This window comes from Mesoplodon bidens (assembly GCF_964165515.1).
Source record: "Mesoplodon bidens genome assembly, chromosome: 5".
Lineage (NCBI taxonomy): Eukaryota > Metazoa > Chordata > Mammalia > Artiodactyla > Ziphiidae > Mesoplodon > Mesoplodon bidens.
The window spans coordinates 61,715,737-61,736,867 of record NC_138161.1 but is presented as its reverse complement, the minus strand read 5'-3'; the positions used below and the strand labels follow the sequence as shown (position 1 = coordinate 61,736,867).

The 21,131-nt window shown below is 35.7% G+C and overlaps 1 protein-coding gene across 9 annotated transcripts in view; it reads left to right on the top strand.

Annotated features, from left to right (window-relative positions):
* The window catches only part of ZBTB20 (zinc finger and BTB domain containing 20), an 830,948-nt gene that overhangs the window by 243,416 nt on the left and 566,401 nt on the right, over positions 1 to 21,131 (top strand). For 7 of the 9 annotated variants that reach the window (XM_081234533.1, XM_081234531.1, XM_081234534.1 and 4 more), the window contains one exon: positions 9,143 to 9,188. The gene's annotated coding sequence lies outside the window, so the exon portion shown is untranslated. Of the gene's footprint in view, positions 1 to 3,899; positions 4,375 to 9,142; positions 9,189 to 21,131 lie in introns of those variants that run through there. The other 2 variants (XM_081234537.1, XM_081234536.1) reach the window with 1 other exon arrangement.

Genomic DNA, 21,131 nt, shown 5'->3' with positions numbered 1-21,131 from the left:
AAGAGTACGTACAGCATCAAGTCTTCCATGTGACAGATAGACTTGGAATGTAGAGCAAATAACAGTAGGGGTAGCTGTTACCTATCTAATTTTACAGTCTCTTTTGATTGAAAACTGCTGCTCCGAACCTCATATTTACACATCTGACCAGTACTTATTGAGTGTTTATTGTGTGTCAGGCACTAAACCAGACCCTGGATATAGGGTGCTGAACAAACTAATGTGGCCTCTATGGAATGTACAGGCTAGTGAGGGAGAGGATAATTTAAACTGTAATGAATTCCACAAAAGAATAAAATAATGGTTGAATCTGTCTCAGGAACAGTAGTCAGATCCAGCCTCTCAGAGACTTAGAAGAACCACACAATTGGTGAGGAACTGCAGAACTCTTTGAGGGAACTCTGTGTCTCAACTTCTACCGTACCAGGTGTCTGCTAAAGAGCGAGATTTGGGTGACTCCTATCCACCCTGGGGCCAAACCAGCCAGGCTTTCTAATCTGTTGTTAACATTTGAGACTCAGATTCTGATCATCTAGTTTTGTACTGATTAAGAGGACAAGTAAGAGGGAAAAGTAAAAGAAAAGAGGTTGGAAGATTAGTCCTTTAAAGATTGAAAAATAATTTGTTTAGGAATGCAAGTCTTTAATTTTTCAATGCATTGTGAATTTTCTTAATCATCAGGAATAGATGATAACACAATTCATTCAACATTCCTTTACCCAATATTTAACCCATACCTACTATTTATCCATTAGGTACTGTACTAGGGACTAATGACATAATGGTGAATAAGACAAAACCTCTGTTCCTATGTTTACAGTCTTATGTGAAAGACAAATACAATGTAGTGTGATGATTATTATGACAAGATTAAGCATAGGACATCAGATTCTGGAGGAGGTAATATTTAAATTAAGACCCCAGGAATGTGTACAAGCTAGTCAGTAGAATTTTTACATTCATAAGAATAAATCCTTTCCATAGTCGTAGCTTCAGGTTGTGAATATTTTGAAAATATTATTCTTGACATTTATCTAAATTCCAGTTTTGTTAATTTTCTTTACTAGATCCTAAACTTTAAGGTAAGAAGTTAAGTTTTTAAAAATCATCTATTAAAAAACTATTTTCTCTTTAATACACTCTGAAGTGTGACTTATAAGATAGAGTTATTAACATTTAGTGTATTGTGGATCAGGTTTCTACTGGAGAGTTCAAATTCATCATGTTTATACATAAAATTTGATATTAAATTGTTTCATTTTAAATGGTAGCCAATAATCATAGAAAATTTAAATATAGAATTATTTTATAAGCTTAGCTTTTCATACATTCTGTAGCTTTATTAGAGCTGGTCTAACCTAAGGTCTAGACCAACTGTGCCCTTGGGTTAACGGGTGTTTATCATATGATTTCCTTTTCCTTCCTTATTGCCCATTATCTGTTTCCAGTTCACAGGGTTGATAAATAGATAACTGTTGCCTCTCTTTCTTCCTGTTTCAGATACGGCTAACTCTAACTCTGTAACTTATAAAAATAATCATAACTAACAAGTTTTTCAAGCCTACTTTTAAAATTATAATTTCTCTTAATCTTCATATACTTTCTCTTCAGGCAAACTCCAGAAGTTAGGGCACCTCAATTTTAAAAAAAGTAAATTGTCTTTATTGATCATTAAAATCTATATTTTATAATAATGTAATAATGATAGAGCACCCAGATTAGTTGTGGGTCTGGAAGAAGTAAACACATAGTAAATAAAAGTATTTTGGATTACATAGTGTTTTTTCTCAAAATAGGTCAAATTTAAAATATAAAACACTAAATATTCCTAAGAATGCTTACTCAGTCGTGGGGCAAATGTTTTTTAGTCTAAATTTAGGTTCAGAGCTCTTTTATGGAGCCATTGCTCCTGCAGACCCAGCAGAGGCCCTTTTCAGTGTCCTAAGTGAATTAGGTATTAGATTTATTAATGCCTCAAGGCCCATCCAGTATGAAGGGAAGATAAACTTTTTTGCACTTCACAACATATAGTTGGACCTATTCAGTTCCCACTGGGGAACACAGCTGTGCCAACCTAGAAGTAAAAAGAACTTAAAAAAAAATCCTCTATAGTATATCTCCATCCGGAATGGTACTGATAGTATCTTCACCCTCATATGACCCAAACAATTCTAGGGATTATATAAACTGCAATGGATTCTAAAGATACCATGTAACAATTCTGAATTTGTGTTGTCCTCCAAATCAAAACAGAAATAAGGTCTAGAACAACATCAGTATGCATTCATTTGTGTATTTCAAGCCCTGAGAGAAAAACCCACTGTGATATTTTTTACTTATATTTGCAAACCTTGTGTTATATGTGAGCTCAGGTCATTTGCAGGGTCTCTTTAGAATACATAAAAAAGTGATACTGCTCACGTGTGATCGTTAAGGAGTCTGCAACACCTGGTCCTGATTCCAGTTGCATAATTATGTTCACTTTTGTCCTTATATTTCCATTTCCTGATTGTTTCAGTTAGGTATAGACAATGATCTTTCATTTTTCATTCAGGAAAATGGGCAGTATTGCTGCACGTATTACTTAGATCCTACTGCCTTCCCCTTCAGTAATAGAAATGGCGCTTTAAAATGCAGGTTAGGGTTGCTTATCCTGGATATTAATACTGTTATAGTGTTTCCTGATTCAAAGATGCTCTGTGAACATCCAGCACATGACTGGCTCTTGGATGAGCTGTGGAATATAGAGTGATATCTTGAGCAAGTTGTCTTTCTAACTCATCACTCCTTCTTTAGCTTAAAAGTACAGGCTTCCCCTCTTTTTCTCATACAACTACGACAGTACTAATAGCTTCTGTTCAGCAAAGTTTACTTTATAGCAGGTACTGTGCTAGTTCCTTTACATGCCCATAACATGTAATAGGCACAAACAATCCTATAGGGTAGGTAACATGATCATCATTTTACAGACGGGAAAATGTAACTCACTCAAGATCACACAATTGAAAAGAGAGAGCTAGAACTTGATTCCAGGTTTCTCTGATAGCAAAAGCTAATTACTTAACCACCACCCTACCTCATATAACTCTGCTGCTGTCTCCAACCCATAGATCACTGATCACTTGAATAGCTTCTCTTACTGCTTGGCACTGCCTCAGACAGGCTGACCCCATTGACTGAACCTCAGAACCATCGTGTGACACTAGCTTCAGAGAGGCAAATGCTGATTATGGTTACAGGCCACAAGGAAACTGAACTGTCATCGAGAGAAACTCTGTGCTGCATTATTTTATCTGCACAACAAAAATGGTTCACATCCACCACCACCCCCACTTTGGTTGTTAGAGATCCCCTCAGCACTCATCTATCCACCCTTACCTTCTTTTCTTTCCCTGGAGGTGGTGTTATAGTAGCGTCTTTGGCAAGGTTAGCAAGTAATTCATTTATTTACTTTGGTTGACAATAAATAACTATATCCTGTTAATAATTGTGCATATGTTTATGTAGCTTTAGATAATCTGAGACAATCTTATACATCTGGTATCTGAGATTGACTCAGTATTCTTTCATACCTGGTTTCCTATTATATAACTCTATTAATAAACAGTAGACTACATACAGATAAAAACATACATACTTATAGTAATTTATTAGGGCATTTTATAAGTGATACACATTCACGTACTTCAGAATTTTGTTGTGTTAAATATCCGTTTTTGCTCAATAATACAAAAAAAAACCCACCTGATATGTGTTTTCTTAAAGTGCACTAGATCTGTCACAAATGCCTTAAACTGTATGTATTGTGTTTACATCTTTATGTGAGCTGTAGGTACATATTTTTTGTTTAGCTTTTTGTTGTTTGTTTTTTAAGACTATTTTTTTAGATCAGTGTTGGATTCACAGAAAAATTAATAGGAAGGTGTTATGTACATACTTTTCAGCACTTAAAAATTTTTTTTAATCTTTTTTTCTAATTAAAAATTTTTTTTTTTTTTTTTTTTTTGTCTGCGTTGGGTCTTCGTTGCTGCGCGTAGGCTTTCACTACTCACGGCAAGTGGGGGCTACTCTTCGTTGCTGTGCACGGGCTTCTCATTGCTGTGGCTTCTTTCCTTGCAGAGCACGGGCTCTAGGCACGCTGGCTTCAGTAGTTGCAGCACACGGGCTCAGTAGTTGTGGCATGCGGGCCCTATAGTGCATAGGCTTCAGTAGTTGCAGCGTGCGGGCTCAGTAGTTGTGGCGCATGGACTTATTTGCTCCGCAGCATGTGGGATCTTCCCAGATCGAACCCATGTCCCCTGCATTGGCAGGCGGATTCTTAACCACTGTGCCACCAGGGAAGTCCAGCACTTTTAAATTGTTAGTTCTATGAAGGTAAGATGTTTTCTAATTTGTCTCTTAGAATATCATAATGCTGAACAACACTTTGAATGCAATAGATGCTCACTATATATACTGTTGACTTATTGAACAAATTAGTTTGTAATAGGTTGAACCGATTTGTAGTCCTAAATTGTTCTTGCCATCATTTCACTCTGCATAACTAAGGAAGTTTTACTAAGACGATTAAAAATTTGTTATTGAATTACTGGTTTAGATTCTAAAGCAGTGGAATAAAAGAGACCCTGGCTATACCCCTATGAGGAACCAGTAAGGATGAGTTCCTCACTGTAGGTATACTTGGTGGATTTTATGTGTGACTGAATTAATTTATTTTACTTACGAAGGTTAGATTTTTCACTTACATATGGCACTCTAAAACTTTTTTCCCTTACCCCCCTGACAACCAGTATTTTTCTTATTATAAAAGTAATGTTTATCATAGAGATTAACTGTATATGAAAGTAAAAAGAAAAAAACACATGCATAATCTTATCCAGATATAATCACTCTTAATATTTTTGTGTGTTCTTTGTGTTTTTTTTTCTCTCAGCTGCACAATTTCATTATATCCGTGCAGTTGGTACTCTATATATTTATAAAACATTATAGTACCACAAGCTACCTTGTGGATTGTTTAAAAATATTTCTTTATATGGGTGTGCTATGCTTTATTTTTCTACTGTTGGACATTTAGGTTACTTTCAGTTTTTTGCTATCATACAAATTACCTTTTTTTTTTTTTTTTTTTTTTTTTTTTTTTTTTTTTTTTTTTCTCCACACCCTCTCCAGCATTTATTGTTTCTAGATTTCTCTTTTTTTTTTTTTTTAATTAGTTTCTGCTTTATAACAAAGTGAATCAGTCATACATATACATCTGTTCCCACATCCCTTCCCTCATGCATCTCCCTCCCTCCCACCCTTCCCATCCCACCCCTCCAGGCGGTCACAAAGCACCGAGCTGATCTCCCTGTGCTCTGCGGCTGCTTCCCACTATCTATCTACCTTACGTTTGGTAGTGTATATATGTCCATGCCTCTCTTTCGCTTTGTCACAGCTTACCCTTCCCCCTCCCCATATCCTCAAGTCCATTCTCAAGTAGGTCTGTGTCTTTATTCTCGTTTTGCCCCTAGGTTCTTCATGACATTTTTTTTTTAAATTCCGTATATATGTGTTAGCATACGGTATTTGTCTTTCTCTTTCTGACTAACTTCACTCTGTATGACAGACTCTAGGTCTATCCACCTCATTACAAATAGCTCAGTTTCGTTTCTTTTTATGGCTGAGTAATATTCCATTGTATATATGTGCCACATCTTCTTTATCCATTCATCCGATGATGGACACTTAGGTTGTTTCCAGCTCCGGGCTATTGTGAATAGAGCTGCAATGAACATTTTGGTACATGTCTCTTTTGGAATTATGGTTTTCTCAGGGTATATGCCCAGTAGTGGGATTGCTGGGTCATATGGTAGTTCTATTTGTAGTTTTTTAAGGAACCTCCATACCGTTCTCCATAGTGGCTGTACCAATTCACATTCCCACCAGCAGTGCAAGAGTGTTCCCTTTTCTCCACACCCTCTCCAGCATTTATTGTTTCTAGATTCCTTGATGATGGCCATTCTGACTGGTGTGAGATGATATCTCGTTGTAGTTTTGATTTGCATTTCTCTAATGATTAATGATGTTGAGCATTCTTTCATGTGTTTGTTGGCAGTCTGTATATCTTCTTTGGAGAAATGCCTATTTAAGTCTTCTGCCCATTTTTGGATTGGGTTGTCTGTTTTTTTGCTATTGAGCTGCATGAGCTGTTTATAAATTTTGGAGATTAATCCTTTGTCAGTTGCTTCATTTGCAAATATTTTCTCCCATTCTGAGGGTTGTCTTTTGGTCTTCTTTATGGTTTCCTTTGCTGTGCAAAAGCTTTGAAGTTTCATTAGGTCCCATTTGTTTATCTTTGTTTTTATTTCCATTTCTCTAGGAGGTGGGTCCAAAAGGATCTTGCTGTGATTTATGTCATAGAGTGTTCTACCTATGTTTTCCTCTAAGAGTTTGATAGTTTCTGGCCTTACATTTAAGTCTTTAATCCATTTTGAGCTTATTTTTGTGTATGGTGCTAGGGAATGATCTAATCTCAAACTTTTACATGTCCCTGTCCAGTTTTCCCAGCACCACTTATTGAAGAGGCTGTCCTTTCTCCACTGTACATTCCTGCCTCCTTTATCAAAGATAAGTTGGCCATATGTGCGTGGGTTTATCTCTGGGCTTTCTATCCTGATCCACTGATCTATCTTTCTGTTTTTATGCCAGTACCAGACTGTCTTAATTACTGTAGCTTTGTAGTATAGTCTGAAGTCAGGGAGCCTGATTCCTCCAGCTCCGTTTTTCGTTCTCAAGATTGCTTTAGCTATTCGGGGCCTTTTGTTTTTCCAAACAAATTTTGAAATTTTTTGTTCTAGTTCTGTGAAAAATGCCATTGGTAGTTTGATAGGGATTGCATTGAATCTGTAGATTGCTTTCGGTAGTAGAGTCATTTTCACAATATTGATTCTTCCAATCCAGGAGCATGGTATATCTCTCCATCTATTTGTATCATCTTTAATTTCTTTCATCAGTGTCTTATAGTTTTCTGCATACAGGTCTTTTGTCTCCTTAGGTAGGTTTATTCCTAGATATTTTATTCTTTTTGTTGCAATGGTAAATGGGAGTGTTTTCTTGATTTCATTTTCAGATTTTTCATCATTAGTGTATAGGAATGCCAGAGATTTCTGTACATTAATTTTATATCCTGCTACTTTACCAAATTCATTGATTAGCTCTAGTAGTTTTTCGGTAGCATCTTTAGGATTCTCTATGTATAGTATCATGTCATCTGCAAACAGTGACAGCTTTACTTCTTCTTTTCCAATTTGGATTCCTTTTATTTCCTTTTCTTCTCTGATTGCTGTGGCTAAAACTTCCAAAACTATGTTGAATAAGAGTGGTGAGAGTGGGCAGCCTTGTCTTGTTCCTGATCTTAGTGGAAATGGTTTCAGTTTTTCACCATTGAGGACAATGTTGGCTGTGGGTTTGTCATATATGGCCTTTATTATGTTGAGGAAAGATCCCTCTATACCTACTTTCTGCAGGGTTTTTATCATAAATGGGTGTTGAATTTTGTCGAAAGCTTTCTCTGCATCTATTGAGATGATCATATGGTTTTTCTCCTTCAACTTGTTAATATGGTGTATTACATTGATTGATTTGCGTATATTGAAGAATCCTTGCATTCCTGGGATAAACCCCACTTGATCATGGTGTATGATCCTTTTAATGTGCTGTTGGATTCTGTTTGCTAGTATTTTGTTGAGGATTTTTGCATCTATGTTCATCAGTGATATTGGCCTGTAGTTTTCTTTCTTTGTGACATCCTTGCCTGGTTTTGGTATCAAGGTGATGTCGGCCTCGTAGAATGAGTTTGGGAGTGTTCCTCCCTCTGCTATATTTTGGAAGAGTTTGAGAAGGATAGGTGTTAGCTCTTCTCTAAATGTTTGATAGAATTCACCTGTGAAGCCATCTGGTCCTGGGCTTTTGTTTGATGGAAGATTTTTAATCACAGTTTCAATTTCAGTGCTTGTGATTGGTCTATTCATATTTTCTATTTCTTCCTGAGTCAGTCTTGGCAGGTTGTGCATTTCTAAGAATGTGTCCATTTCTTCCAGGTTGTCCATTTTATTGCAAATTACCTTTTTAACATAAATCTCTGTTGGTTTTCAGTTATGTAAGATATATTCCTAGAATTAAAATTACTGAGTAAAGATTCTGAACTTTAAGTTCTTGATCATATTACTCAATAGTTTTCCCGAAAATTTTTAGCAATTCACACCCCTATCAGAAGTGTATGACAAAGTGTTTCATTGAGTCATCATCAAAATTGATTATTTCTTCTACACACTTATAAGCAAGTATTATCAACTAGATATAATGACTTTAATATGTTACTATCATCAACTATGTTTAGAAGTATATAAAATAAGTATTTTAGTTTGCTTTCAGAGAGAATTATGAAATATGTTTAAGGGTCACAGTAGTTCAGAGGCTACATTTTGCAATACAGTTTCCACTTACATGCAAATATTTTTCGGGTCTAATTGTGAACTGTGCATACTTTGTTTAAGCTGGACTTCTTTGTCAATACCTACTTCGTTGGCAGTTATCTCAAAGTGTGTTGAGTTGAGGCATCACATCTACTGTGGCTTTAGCATTCCCTCTTGTAGTGATCAATATCATTTCTATTTGCTGTTGTAATTTGAAGTTAATGAACATAGAGTTTACTTTTATTTAATTATGCATTTTTGTGGAGAACTACAAAAGCACCTTTCTTCCACACAAATCCAAACTGAGTGGAGATGAATCTGAGTGGTTTCATTTTGTAGAGTAGCAGTCATATTTGTATTAGGAAAGCAATAGTCTTGGAAGAATACCAAAGAAAAAAACACATTTTTAAGTGTTTGTCTCATTCTCTAGTGAAAGCATTTTCCTTTCAGAGGCCATGGTACTTGTTTTTGATCACACTGCTCCGGGATGCTCTGTGTGTATATAGTTCACACATGAATTTAGGGTGAACTGAGATATCCTATGGGGAAAATATAGACATAAAATAACCCACCTATTTAAGAACTGCAGTCTTTTCTACTTCTCTGCAGAAATTGTCTCAGCATAAATAGTGGCTGCACTTAGAAAATAATTTTTACTTAAAAAATATATTTGTTTTACATTTCAGAGTACCTGATAAATTGCAAGTCTGTTTGTGCCCCATAGCTGCACAGGTACGTATATGAATTACCTATAGTTATATCAATCTGTATATTAACTGGAAAGATATTAAAATTTGGGGTATTAAAATTGCTTACAGATTTCATAATGTGAAAATGTTAATTTTTGAGTACTTACAAATATTGACAGTGTCAAAGGATAGTACATTTTACACATACCTTGCATTTCACTCTATTGTGAGAATCAAATAAACATTTCTAAGATTTGTTGAAGCAGAATAATTTTAATTACAAAGCATTCATCTGGTGGAGAGATTAGAGAGTGTTTTATGGAACAGTACTATTAAAGCAACTCCTGACATGCAGTCAGAGACTATTGCAAAACCACTGTTTTTGACACTGTTGTTTTATTTTCAAACTTTTTGTTCTGCTTTTTATTTTCTGTGGTGGTTGCTTTAGGTAAGGAGTAGTTGCAGATGTCTGCTTCACTGTCTCAAGCACTAGAGCAAAGGGAAAAAATGTTTGCACCTGTTTAAAAATCTCAACTGTGTGGTGTTGTGGTTCCTGGGCAACAGGCAGGAATTCTCAAAAGCTTGGTTGCACCTGCTCAATTGTTGCTTGCAGCTGTGTCATAAGATTGGGAGCACAGAGAAGCTTGTTAGCAGTTTGCTTGTGCTGTTACGTATTTTGTGTACTTCGAGTTTGAAAGATTCTTACTTGATGTAGACCTTGAACTATTGCATTGGTTTATTATAAAACTCACTGATTTTAGCTCCCAAATATTTATCCAAATTCTTCGTTCTCAGTCTCAAATATTTTTTTAGCAGCTGTTGACTGCCCTAGATAATGTTTATGTTAACTTCTTTAAAGGATACCTGTGGAGAGTGGATCTCTCAAGATAACTGGGTTGATAATAATTTTTGTCCTCATAGAGACACTTTCTGTTTGGCTCAATTTCACTATGTTGGCAACCCCACTATGTGAAGCTGGATGTAGTTATTGATCCATTTAGCTGAACAGATTTGAAAGCATTTGGCTATTAGTGGACACATGGGGCATATTCAGAAAATTTAAGTGTATATTGTAAGATGATTTCTTGATTTGTGCGTGTGCCTCTGTTGCAGTAGGGTGGAAATGAGAGAGAAAAAAAGCAACAATTAAATAATAATCTTAGAAAAAGGGCTAAAATCCAGATGTAAATTTTAAGGCTGGAATATCATCCTTTACTTCTATCAAATCCTAGTCACCTGATATTTTTCCCTAAGTGTTGCTGTTAGTGATGTTAAGTTTCTTTTGGGTAATAGCTCTATATATTTTCTGACAAATATCTATATTTTCAATATAGACAAGCTACTACAGAGTATATCTTATACTAGTTAAGTAAAGTTCTATAAATATAATATAAAAAGTGAGAACTCAGGTCTTCCCTGGTGGTCCAGTTGGTAAGACTAGGCATTCCCAATGCAGGGGGCCCGAGTTCCATCCCTGGTCCGGGAACTAGATCCCGCATGCATGCCACAACTAAAAGATCCCGTGTGCTGCAACTACGACCCGGCACAGACAAAATAAATAAATAAAATTTTTAAAAAATCACAACTCAGTAAACAAAGTATTTAATTGAATAATTTATTTGGTAGTACCCAATTCCCAGTATTGAAAACTTACTCAAATAACCTGCATTATACTTCCTAAAAATACTTCAGTAAAAAAATGCTAAGGAGTTTCCATCAGTATTTAGTAACATAAAATCTTAGAGCTTGTGTATCTTCTCCTTTTATTGACCCATTTAAATCTGTTTTTTTTAAACTACCATAATATGAATTTAACTGACCTCTTTGGGAGTAGGAAACATTGGTACTGAGCTAAATATACGGTTGTCCACAGACTCTTAATACAATGCCTTGTACATAGTAGGTGGTCAATAAATGTTGAATGAATGCATGTATGAATAAAACATGTCTGGAGGGATAAAGAGTCCTAGAAACTTGTTACTTGTTGTATATTGTGGATGGTCCTGATGGACTTCCTTCAGTTCTCATACTGCTGATGAAACGGAGATGAGAATACTGATAAATTCTGTCCTTAAAATGCAAATGAATATGTAAGAATTGATCCTCATCACAATCAAGAATTGCCATAACACTATTTGCAATGTGCTTTGTATTCATTTTGCTGACTATGAGAAAAGTCTTTTTTTTTTTTTCATGATAAGAAAGGGAGTGGGCCTTAGAATTTCTTGAGCCCTGGGGACCTGGCCAGTCCCCCCGGGTCTAGAAAATCTTTTTTTCCCCCCACATTTATTTATGTATGTATGTATGTATGTATGTATGTATGTATGTATGTATAATTGCTTTACAATGGTGTGTTACTTTCTGCTTGGTGCTTTGTGACCACCTAGAGGTGTGGGATAGGGAGGGTAGGAGGGAGATGCAAGAGGGAGGAGATATGGGAATATATATATATGTATAGCTGATTCACTTTGTTATAAAAAAGAGAAAAGTCTTTATATTATCTCTATTTTATGCACAATGCTGAGGCATTCAATGACTAAGTCACTTGTCACCTTGGAAATATTTTCAGTATAGGAATAAATAAATCTCTGTGTTATGTGAGCAGTGCCATGAGTTTCCTGAGCAATCACTTTCTTCCCCAAACCCCCTACCCCCACCCTAATTCTATCTCATTGAAAACACAAAAATAAACTGTATGTTGACTTATGGCCTGGTAAGATTAGATCATATTAAAAAATTTGTGTTTTGCTAAACAGAAGTAATGGGCCCTGTGTTTGCTGTATACATGTTTATAATTATGGTTTCTATTATTCACTGAATTCTAACTGTAAATAAGTAGATATGAAGCCAAGCAGAGGTAGAGTCAAAATAGTGTGAGTTACAACCTGCTTTAGATAAGCCCCTCTCAAGTTCCATTTTGTATGGCATGAGGCAGTCACATAACAACAGCAGAGGTAGCAAAGTGAGCCAGTATCTATTGCATCAAAACATCTTGTTTAGACTTCTCAAATTTTAGTACCACTGCTTGATGATATTCATGGGTACTATTAAGCTTGGAAGTATCTTTCCTCTGGGAACAGTTTTTCTTTCACCTTAGTTTACACCGATGGGTGAGAGGCCAATATCAGGGACATTATTTTTTTTTCCAGAAACTTAGTTTGGCAGAATCAACTATATCCTCTGTTAGACTAACATTAGAAATTAAGAGATGAACCAAGAACATGTATTAGGTAGAATACTAAACCAGATGATAGCAAATGCGTCAGTGACTTGTACTAGAAATTACAGTATGGAATACCCAGGAGGGAGAAATCACCTAGGATTCCTGAGCATAAATGCAGATTTCCCTGTGATTTCAGGGTTAAAGAAATAAAGGAAGAAAATCAATATTTATTGAGAACATAGCATGTCTAGATATAATTTCTTTCTTTCTCCCCTTCTTTTCCTCCCTCCCTTCCTCATTTCCTTCCTTACTTTTATTCCACACAATAATGAATACCTACTATTTCCTAGACCCTGAGCTAGGCTAAATAGATAAAGTCTTTGCCCTCAAAGAGCATACAGGCTAGTAGGAAACAAAGATATGTCAGCAGAACTCCTTTTGTCTTCACCAGTTATTATTAGTATGGACCCAGACAAGTTACCTAATTTTTCTGTTCCTTTGTTACTTCTTTGAAAAATTGGAAAAATAATAGTATCTACCTTATGTATTGCTGTGTTGAGTTAAATATAACATAATACACGTAAAATTCTTAGTCCAGTGGTTAGCATGTAGCAAGTGCTCAATAAATCTTACTATACTACTATTATTTCTAACACCACCAACACCACTACTACGATTTAGATGCTGAAGAAAGACCCTCTACTTGCCCAAGAGCAGGTACCCTGGTCTGGACACTGTCACATTGATTGTTGTAAAGGTTCTCTCTAGTTACCTCTGCTTCTAGGGATTTAGAAGAAGTCCTAAAAATCACATAGTGTTAGAACTTGAAGGGACCTTAATGGTCAACTATTTATTTTCTTTGTTTTATCCATGGTGAGAAAATAAGCTCAGAAAAGTTGATGTACTTGTCAGGGTTATACAGTATAGTAGGTGAGAGATGTAACAATTTGAAACCAAAACTCTGGATTCTTGGTCTAGTGTGAGGTACCTCATGCAGAAAAATATTAGTGTTAATTTTTTTTTCTACTAGTGATTGGAGAGTTGATTCCTTATCTACAGGAAGTAAATGGACTATATCAAGTTGTTGGAATGCTAACCACAAGGCAAGGTATCCTGCACTGAATCTAAAAGACCTTCAGGTTTTCTCATAAAGGGGTTAATTTCATCTAAATTGATTGAAGCCTTTTAGTTTGTGTTTGTGAATAACTGGTTTCTTCTTAAGGAGAATAAACTGAGTCAAGTTTAGCAAGACATCTACTACCTAAGTGACTTCAGATGATTTAAAGGAGACTGCGGATACCTTAAATAAATCAGCATCTTAAAAGTTAATGATATGTTAGGGTATCTGGATTCTAAATCTCTTGCCTGACTTTGAACTTAGGAGCTTTGGAGTTCAAATGACCTTCACTGAATTCCAGTTCCACAGTTCAGTAGCTGTGTGACCTGATCGAGGTTGTCTAACCTTGCTAACACTCGAGTGTTCTTACCTAAAATTGTTTGGTAACAATGTCTACCTTTTCAACGATAGATGTGAAGATTAAAGTCGATTAGGTATACAAAATACTTTATTTAGTGCATAATACACACTAGTATTTCATAAATATTCTTTTCTCTCCCCTTGTTAAAATATAAACGTTGTTATGATAGGCAGTATAGGAATTTGGAGGAAGTATAGGATTCACCCATTAGGAAAGTTAATTTTGGCAAAGTTATGCCTTTGATGATTGCAGTTGAGTATCTCAGTTCATCTTGGTTAGAGTCACCATTTCTTTTTTCTTTTTTAAATAAATTTATATATGTATGTATGTATGTTTGCCTGCATTGGGTCTTCATTGCTGCACGCGGGCTTTCTCTAGTTGTGAAGAACAGGGGATACTCTTAGTTGTGGTGTGCGGGCTTCTCATTGTGGTGGCTTCTCTTTGTTGTGGAGCACGGGCTCTAGGCACGCAGGCATCAGTAGTTGTGGCTTGAGGGCTCTAGAGCACAGGCTCAGTAGTTGTGGCACATGAGCTTAGTTGCTCCGCGGCATATGGGACCTTCCCGGACCACGGATCAAACCCGTGTCCCCTGCATTGGCAGGCAGATTCTTAACCACTGCACCACCAGGCAAGTCCCAGACTCACCATTTCTAACTGAACATGCTACATGTCTGTAGAAGCTGGGGCTGTTTAAAGAAAAGCTCAAGATGAAGATAATCACATCCACTTAAGTGTCTGTTGATTATGGAAGTGTACCTTGCAGTGAAAGGGCTACTGATACAACTCCCAGGCAACTTCACCCCTCTTTTGAAAGTCAGATACCCTTAAAAGTAATCTCGTAAACAATGAAGAACCCATACTTGCTAATTAAACCATGCACTCTTACATGCATCCTAGTGAACTGAAGGTGGTTCTGTTGGCAAGGTTTTCACAATCTAAGCAGCCACAGGTTTAGTGAGCAGAGTTGGCAATGAGTAAATGGCTTTATAAGGCTCTCTTTTTCTCTCAAAAAGGAAATTCGTGTAGTAAAATGTCTTGATAAGAAAAGTGGATTTGTGAATTTGTATGTATGATTTTCCCTTATCTCTAATAAAAACTAGACAATCTTAATTATAATAAACAAGTTTTTTTTTTTTTTTTTGTATTCCCCTGCCAGGCTCTTTATGTTGCAGCAGTATCTTCCTGAACAGCAGTCAGAAAAGAAATAAGGGAAAAAACACTAGATAATATATGAAGTAGACCATTATTCAGTAGAGTTAATAAAGTTGACTTGCCTAATGTCAAGTGTACAGTTTTGACTATGATGAGTCAAGGTAAACATTAATGCTTAAGGAAATTTTTATTTAGTTGGGTATTAGTTTGCTAGGGCTGCTGTAACAAAGTATCACAAACTGGGCAGCTTAAACAATAGAAGTTTTCTCACTCTGGAAGCCTGAGATGAAAGTTTTGGTAGAGTTGGTTCTTTCTGAGGGCTGTGAGGGAAAGATCTGTTCTAGGCCTCTCTCCTTGGCTTGTAGATGTCCATCTTCTCCCAGTGTCTCTTCACATTGTCTTCTCTCTATGCATATCTGTCTCTGTGTCTAAATTTCCCTTTTTTATAAGGATATCAGTCATCTTGGATTAGAGCCTTCAATTATTATCTCATTTTAACTTGGTTACTTCCTAAAGACCCTATCTGCAAATAAGGTTACATTTTGAGGTACTGGAGTTAGGACTCTAACATATATATTTTGGGGGGGGGCATGATTCAACTCATAACAGTCGGGTTAAAATAGTTAACATTTACTGAGTGACTTTTATATTCCAGAACGATGTTTATATATATATTATTATTGATAATCCTTACAACAATGTATTAGGTAGATGTTATTTTCCCCATTTTACAGGTGAAAAAGAACTTACACTCAGGAAGGATAAACAATTTGTTCAAGATCATACAGCCAGTAAATGTTAAACGCTAGTATTTGAACCCAGAATTCAATTCTTCCTTTTTAATGGGTAAGTTTCATAACAAGTCAGTCAAAAGCCCCCAAAATACATTGAGCATTTAAGGTTTATTTATTTACTTTTTTATCATTAGGGCTTGTGCCAAAGGACATTTTGTCTATCAAAAATGGTGCATTATTCTATCGTATAAATGCCCAACATTGACTGCCTACATCTTCACTCCTGAATTTTTTGCTGACACTTGTCGTTGAAGGCTTAGTGTTTTAGCTCTTCTGCACCTGATGAAGCTTTCGGACAGGATGGATTCTGAACATGAACTGCATGGGTTGATTCTGGCCCCAGTTTGTGTGGATGGCATTGAGAGCCAAGTCATGCTCAGAGTCTGCTTCTCAACACGTGTGTACTCTGCTCTCCTTCTCTTTCTCTCGCTCCTCTCCTTCATCTTTGTTTTCAGTCTTAACAGGTAGTTTGTGGGGTTTTTTTTTCCTTTTTTACAGTCCCTGCCATGAGTTACTCCTTGAAAGGGGGTAAGTGTAAAGAATAATAAAATAAGAAATATCTCTGCTTACATGAAAGCCAATGCTGCCATAGGTATTTACTATAAACTGGCCACAGCCTTGTTACTCATTCACACTGAGGAGCAAGGAGCATTGTGCACCTTATTTTAAGTTTTCTATCTTACCATTGGAACAGTTTGTTCTCACTTTGAAGTTTTAAAGCAGACTTGCTCATGACCCAATTTCACTAATAATTCTCTTAAGTAACCCTTGTACTCATTTATAAGACTTTTTTCCATCCACTGTCTGTCTAGCCTGGTTTAAAATTTTTATATATGTACTTTTAAAAAATTGATTAGCTGGAGAGCTGCCCATTCCTCTGTGCTGTATAATAAGGATTTAAAAACTGCACACTGGGTTCTGTATAGTGTAATTAAAACTGACCCACATTTGGACCTGAGTACACCAGGACTTAGCCAAACTTGCCATGAGCTGAGTTCTGGTGGCAGATGGAAACTAATGAGGACACACTCCACTCCAGAATTTCCCAGCTGCTTGGCCCCTTTTTGTACAAACAAGGTTTGGAGCGAAGTCCGGATCCCAAGAGCATGTTCTGTAAATGTGCTGTACCCAATGATTTGGGAAATGTTATTACAAAATCAGGCTGTTTCAAAGTATCCTTAAGACCTCAGCTACTCTCAGATTTTAGACATGAAAATTCAAAGAGACCTTTTATGCTCTCTGTAACCAATTTTTAATTTTAAAGTGAATTAAAATCACATTCCCCCTCCTTCCCACTCCGGTCTTTTTTCCTGTGCCTGGCGATAGAATGATCACTTTTATCCAAATGTGGAGCTTTGCAGGTGGTTGTCTCAGGATAGACTAGGTCTCCTTGCAACCTACGGATCTCTTCAACTGGTTTGATGTCCTGGGACTATTCAGGCAGATGTAATTGAATCAGTTTGAAGCAGCTGTAGCTGGCATGTGGTCTCTCAGATTGCTAGCACCTGCTTGTTTTTTTGCAACTCACTAGAGTGAAAGAAGTGCCAAAACCAGCATTGGTCTTGGAGCAGATAAAGCACTTCAAATCCTATATTCCATTCTCCTTCCAGTCTAGCCATATCACCATTGGTGCCTGATTTAATAAAGCCCCTTTTCATGATTATGTCTGAGGTAAACTTTTCCTTCTCATTCTTCTCAGTGTTGAGATCCTGACAGTATTGACCATGCTAGTCCAAAAATATAAGGGAGTATAATGGTGATCAGGTGGCTTTGGGGCTCTCTTATCATTAGACAACTGGGTAGCCTGTGGTTTGCAGAATCATTTAAATGAACGTACCAAATTCATTTGCCATTCTAGCACAGTCTTATTGGCACAGAGAATGAGCAGTTAATGTATAACAAACAGTGAGCTGTTATGGAATATGATAAATAACATTTGCTTAGCAGGAGGGAATATAAAATGGAACTATTTCTCTAATGTAACTCTAAACTAATTGACATGGATTTCTTCAACACTTACTAGGTGCAGAAAGATGCAGGCTATTAAAAAAGGGATAAAAATTCTAGGACCTACCAAATACATAAAACATATTTTAAATATATAAATATTTAGAATTGTTTTAAAAGGCTTAAATCCACTTTTAAAATGCTTATTTTCTTTATCTTCTGTTTGTTCCATTATTGGAACAACATATTATTTGGCAGGCATATATTTCATTCTCAAATATTACCAATCTACTGATGTTTAATTTGAACCTGGAGATGATAAAGACAACACATAAAATCCACAGTTTATGTAGTAAAGTTTCTTTAAAATGGTTTAATGTTGATAATCTTTTGAGATTATTGAGTTGATGAATAATAGTAATAAGAGTGAATTCTAAAAAAAGTCATTTTGTCATCATCAGCAGATTTTGCAAGGCATGACTGGATGCTATGGACATAAAAAAAAACTATATATGGTCTTTGACTATAAGAATCTTATAGTATACTTGAAGGGACATGATATAAATTAAAGTAAGACACTCTCAGTATTAAATGCATGCTCTAGACCTGGATTTGGTGAAAAATAAATCCTATAAAAGTAAAAATATCAGCACTCTTGCTGTCAAATGAAGGCTCTAGACCCAATGTCCCCCTACTCCCCTTCATTGCCCATGAAGGACCTCACTAATCCATCATGGTTCTCTCTGCCACTAAACCAGAACTTCATCTAAGAATTCTCCTGAAGATGACACTTTAGCTAACCATTACAAATTGATGGCAGTTGATTTAAGATGAAACCCATTTGTCATTGCTGAACAAGTCATTAAGTAAATACTAAAGATATTCAGTGGAAATAAGAGCTCAGTGAGCTGCAAGTAAAACACAGGACTTGAGCTAGGCCTTGAAATAACATGAAACATAGGACTTATTCACAGATTTATTGTGCACTTTGAATAGAACATTACACTTATCTAAAAAGAAACAAGAATTTAAAAAATACTCTATAACCTAGTCATTACTAATACTGTGGAATCATTTGCTTCTCAATAACAATTTTCTTTCATCTGTAACAATGATTTAATATTAATAATTTATAAAGTAACTGTTTTATACCGATTCATTTTAAACGTCACATTTTGTTTTATTCATTCATTTATTCAATGCAAAGCATTCTAGCTATTGACATAACTATATTCATTCTCCACTTGATTATGTGAAAACCATAATCATCTACATCTTACTGAACTTATAAAGTCTTGGGAGACCAACACCTCCTAAAACAATTCAAATATAAATAGGCTCATCTCTGAGTTGTAAGAACCATTTATTTCTACCTTTAGAATATTTGGTGACTAGAAGGTTGATCAGAAGATTGGCTAACTAATATATATTAACTGCAGAAACATTTAGTTTACTAATAGTTAGTGATTAGTACACATCTCTTAGGTTAAAAAAAAGAAAAAAATAATAATTGATGTTTGCCATTTCCTAGAAAGATAATCCCTTCAACAGTTCCTTCTTTGAACATGTAATGTTTAATGATGAATGCTTGTATCATCCTTATGATTTTGAGGGTCTTTAAGGGAATTTATCAAAATAATTTCTAATTTTCTAAGTGTGTGCATTCCTGTACTTTTAGGGTAAAAATGTGTGAATAAAGCTTTCATCTCTCAAAATATATTTTCCTTAAAGTATTTTAACTTTTCACATTATTTACTATTCTCATTTTTTGTTAAGAACATCAAAACAGGATTGTACTAAACATCATGTCTTTTTAAGATAAAAACATGTAAATGAGTTACAGTCTTCTGAATTTTGAGATTTAAGTAAGTATAGATGTATAGTGATATGTACAGAAAAAAGTAGGTAAGCTGAAAGTTAACTAAAAATGTTGCTTTTATAATGTGTTAGCTTTATGTAGTAAATAGGGTAACTGAGTCCAATATTACTTTAAGAAATGGTTAATTTTTGATATTATGAGATATTTCAAACATATTACAAACACAGTCATGCTGGTCTGATGCCTCAAGCAAAGCAATGTATACTTATTAGAGTCTTTGCCAATGTCATAATAGAATATACCCTCGGCTATAAGAAAATTGATTTTTCCCCTGTAAATTTGCCATTCGATACTATATTTAACTTCCCATTGATCAAAAATAGGTATATTTACTTTCTGCATCCAGTTCTTCAAAAACATAAATAACTTTTCATTTGATGACTGATTTAAATCATGTCCAATTAAGTGATTTCAAGGATACCTTTGCTATTGATCATGTATTATCATAAAATATTTATTAATTATGTCAATATGGTACTTGAGACTTTTAAAAATATAAATCTCATAATTTATAAAAATGACTAACATCTGTTTAAGACCAGTTTCTGGCTTTCTTGAAAGTAAGGGATTAGAAGAGGTTATATCACTTTTAGATGGCATCTATTTATGGGATTTAAGAGGGAACAACTCCAAGTAGAAGACAGTTTATCACTTTTAAATGTTGGCTTACTACTACTAGCAAGCATCATTATAACCTCCCACTAAGTTTTCTCATTGATCTCTCTTTGTCCTTGGATACTCCTGTTAACTAGGGGCTTCAAGGTCACCATTTACACTTATGAAACTGCTGAACCCTCTTTTACTGTTTTAGACCTGGAAAGCACAGAGAAAGTGTATTAGCTTCCTAGGGCTGCTGTGACAAATTGCTACAAAATGACTGGCTTTAAACAAGAGAAATTTGTCCTCTCACAGTTATGAAGGCCAGAAGTCCAAAATCAAGGTACAGCAGGGCCACAATTCCTCTGAAGACCCTAGGTGAGAATTTTTCTTGCCTCTTCCAGTGTTTGGTGGCCCCCAGTGTCCCTTGGCTTTTGTCAGCATAACTTCAAACTCTGCTTCCATCTTCACATGGCCTCCCCTTCTGTGTGTGTCTCTGTTCTCTCCTCTTCTTATAAGGACACCTTATAAGTGTCCTTATAAGGTGTCCTTATAAGGATTTGGGGCTCACCCTAAATCTAAGATGATTTCGTCTCAAGATCTTTAACTAGTTATATCTGCAAAGACCCAATTTCCCAGTAATATCAGATGCTGAGGTCCCAGGTAGGTAGACATGAAAATTTGGAAGACGTATTCAACATACTATAGAATGTAACTTAAAGTTTCTGTAGTAAATAACCATGGAAGCCTTATTTACACACTCACACATTAATCCTTTCTCTCCTCTGTAGTTGACAAAGTTTATCTGTTCAGCATTTGTAGAACACTTGCTGCCTTAAAACCTTGGCATTTTTTATGGATGTAGTTGAATTATGAGTCATTTTCTTTCATATTCTTAAACTACTGAAACTTCCTTTTCATTATAGATGCTGAATTTAGGCATAGAACAGGTAATCAGCAGGGTTACAGTTACTCC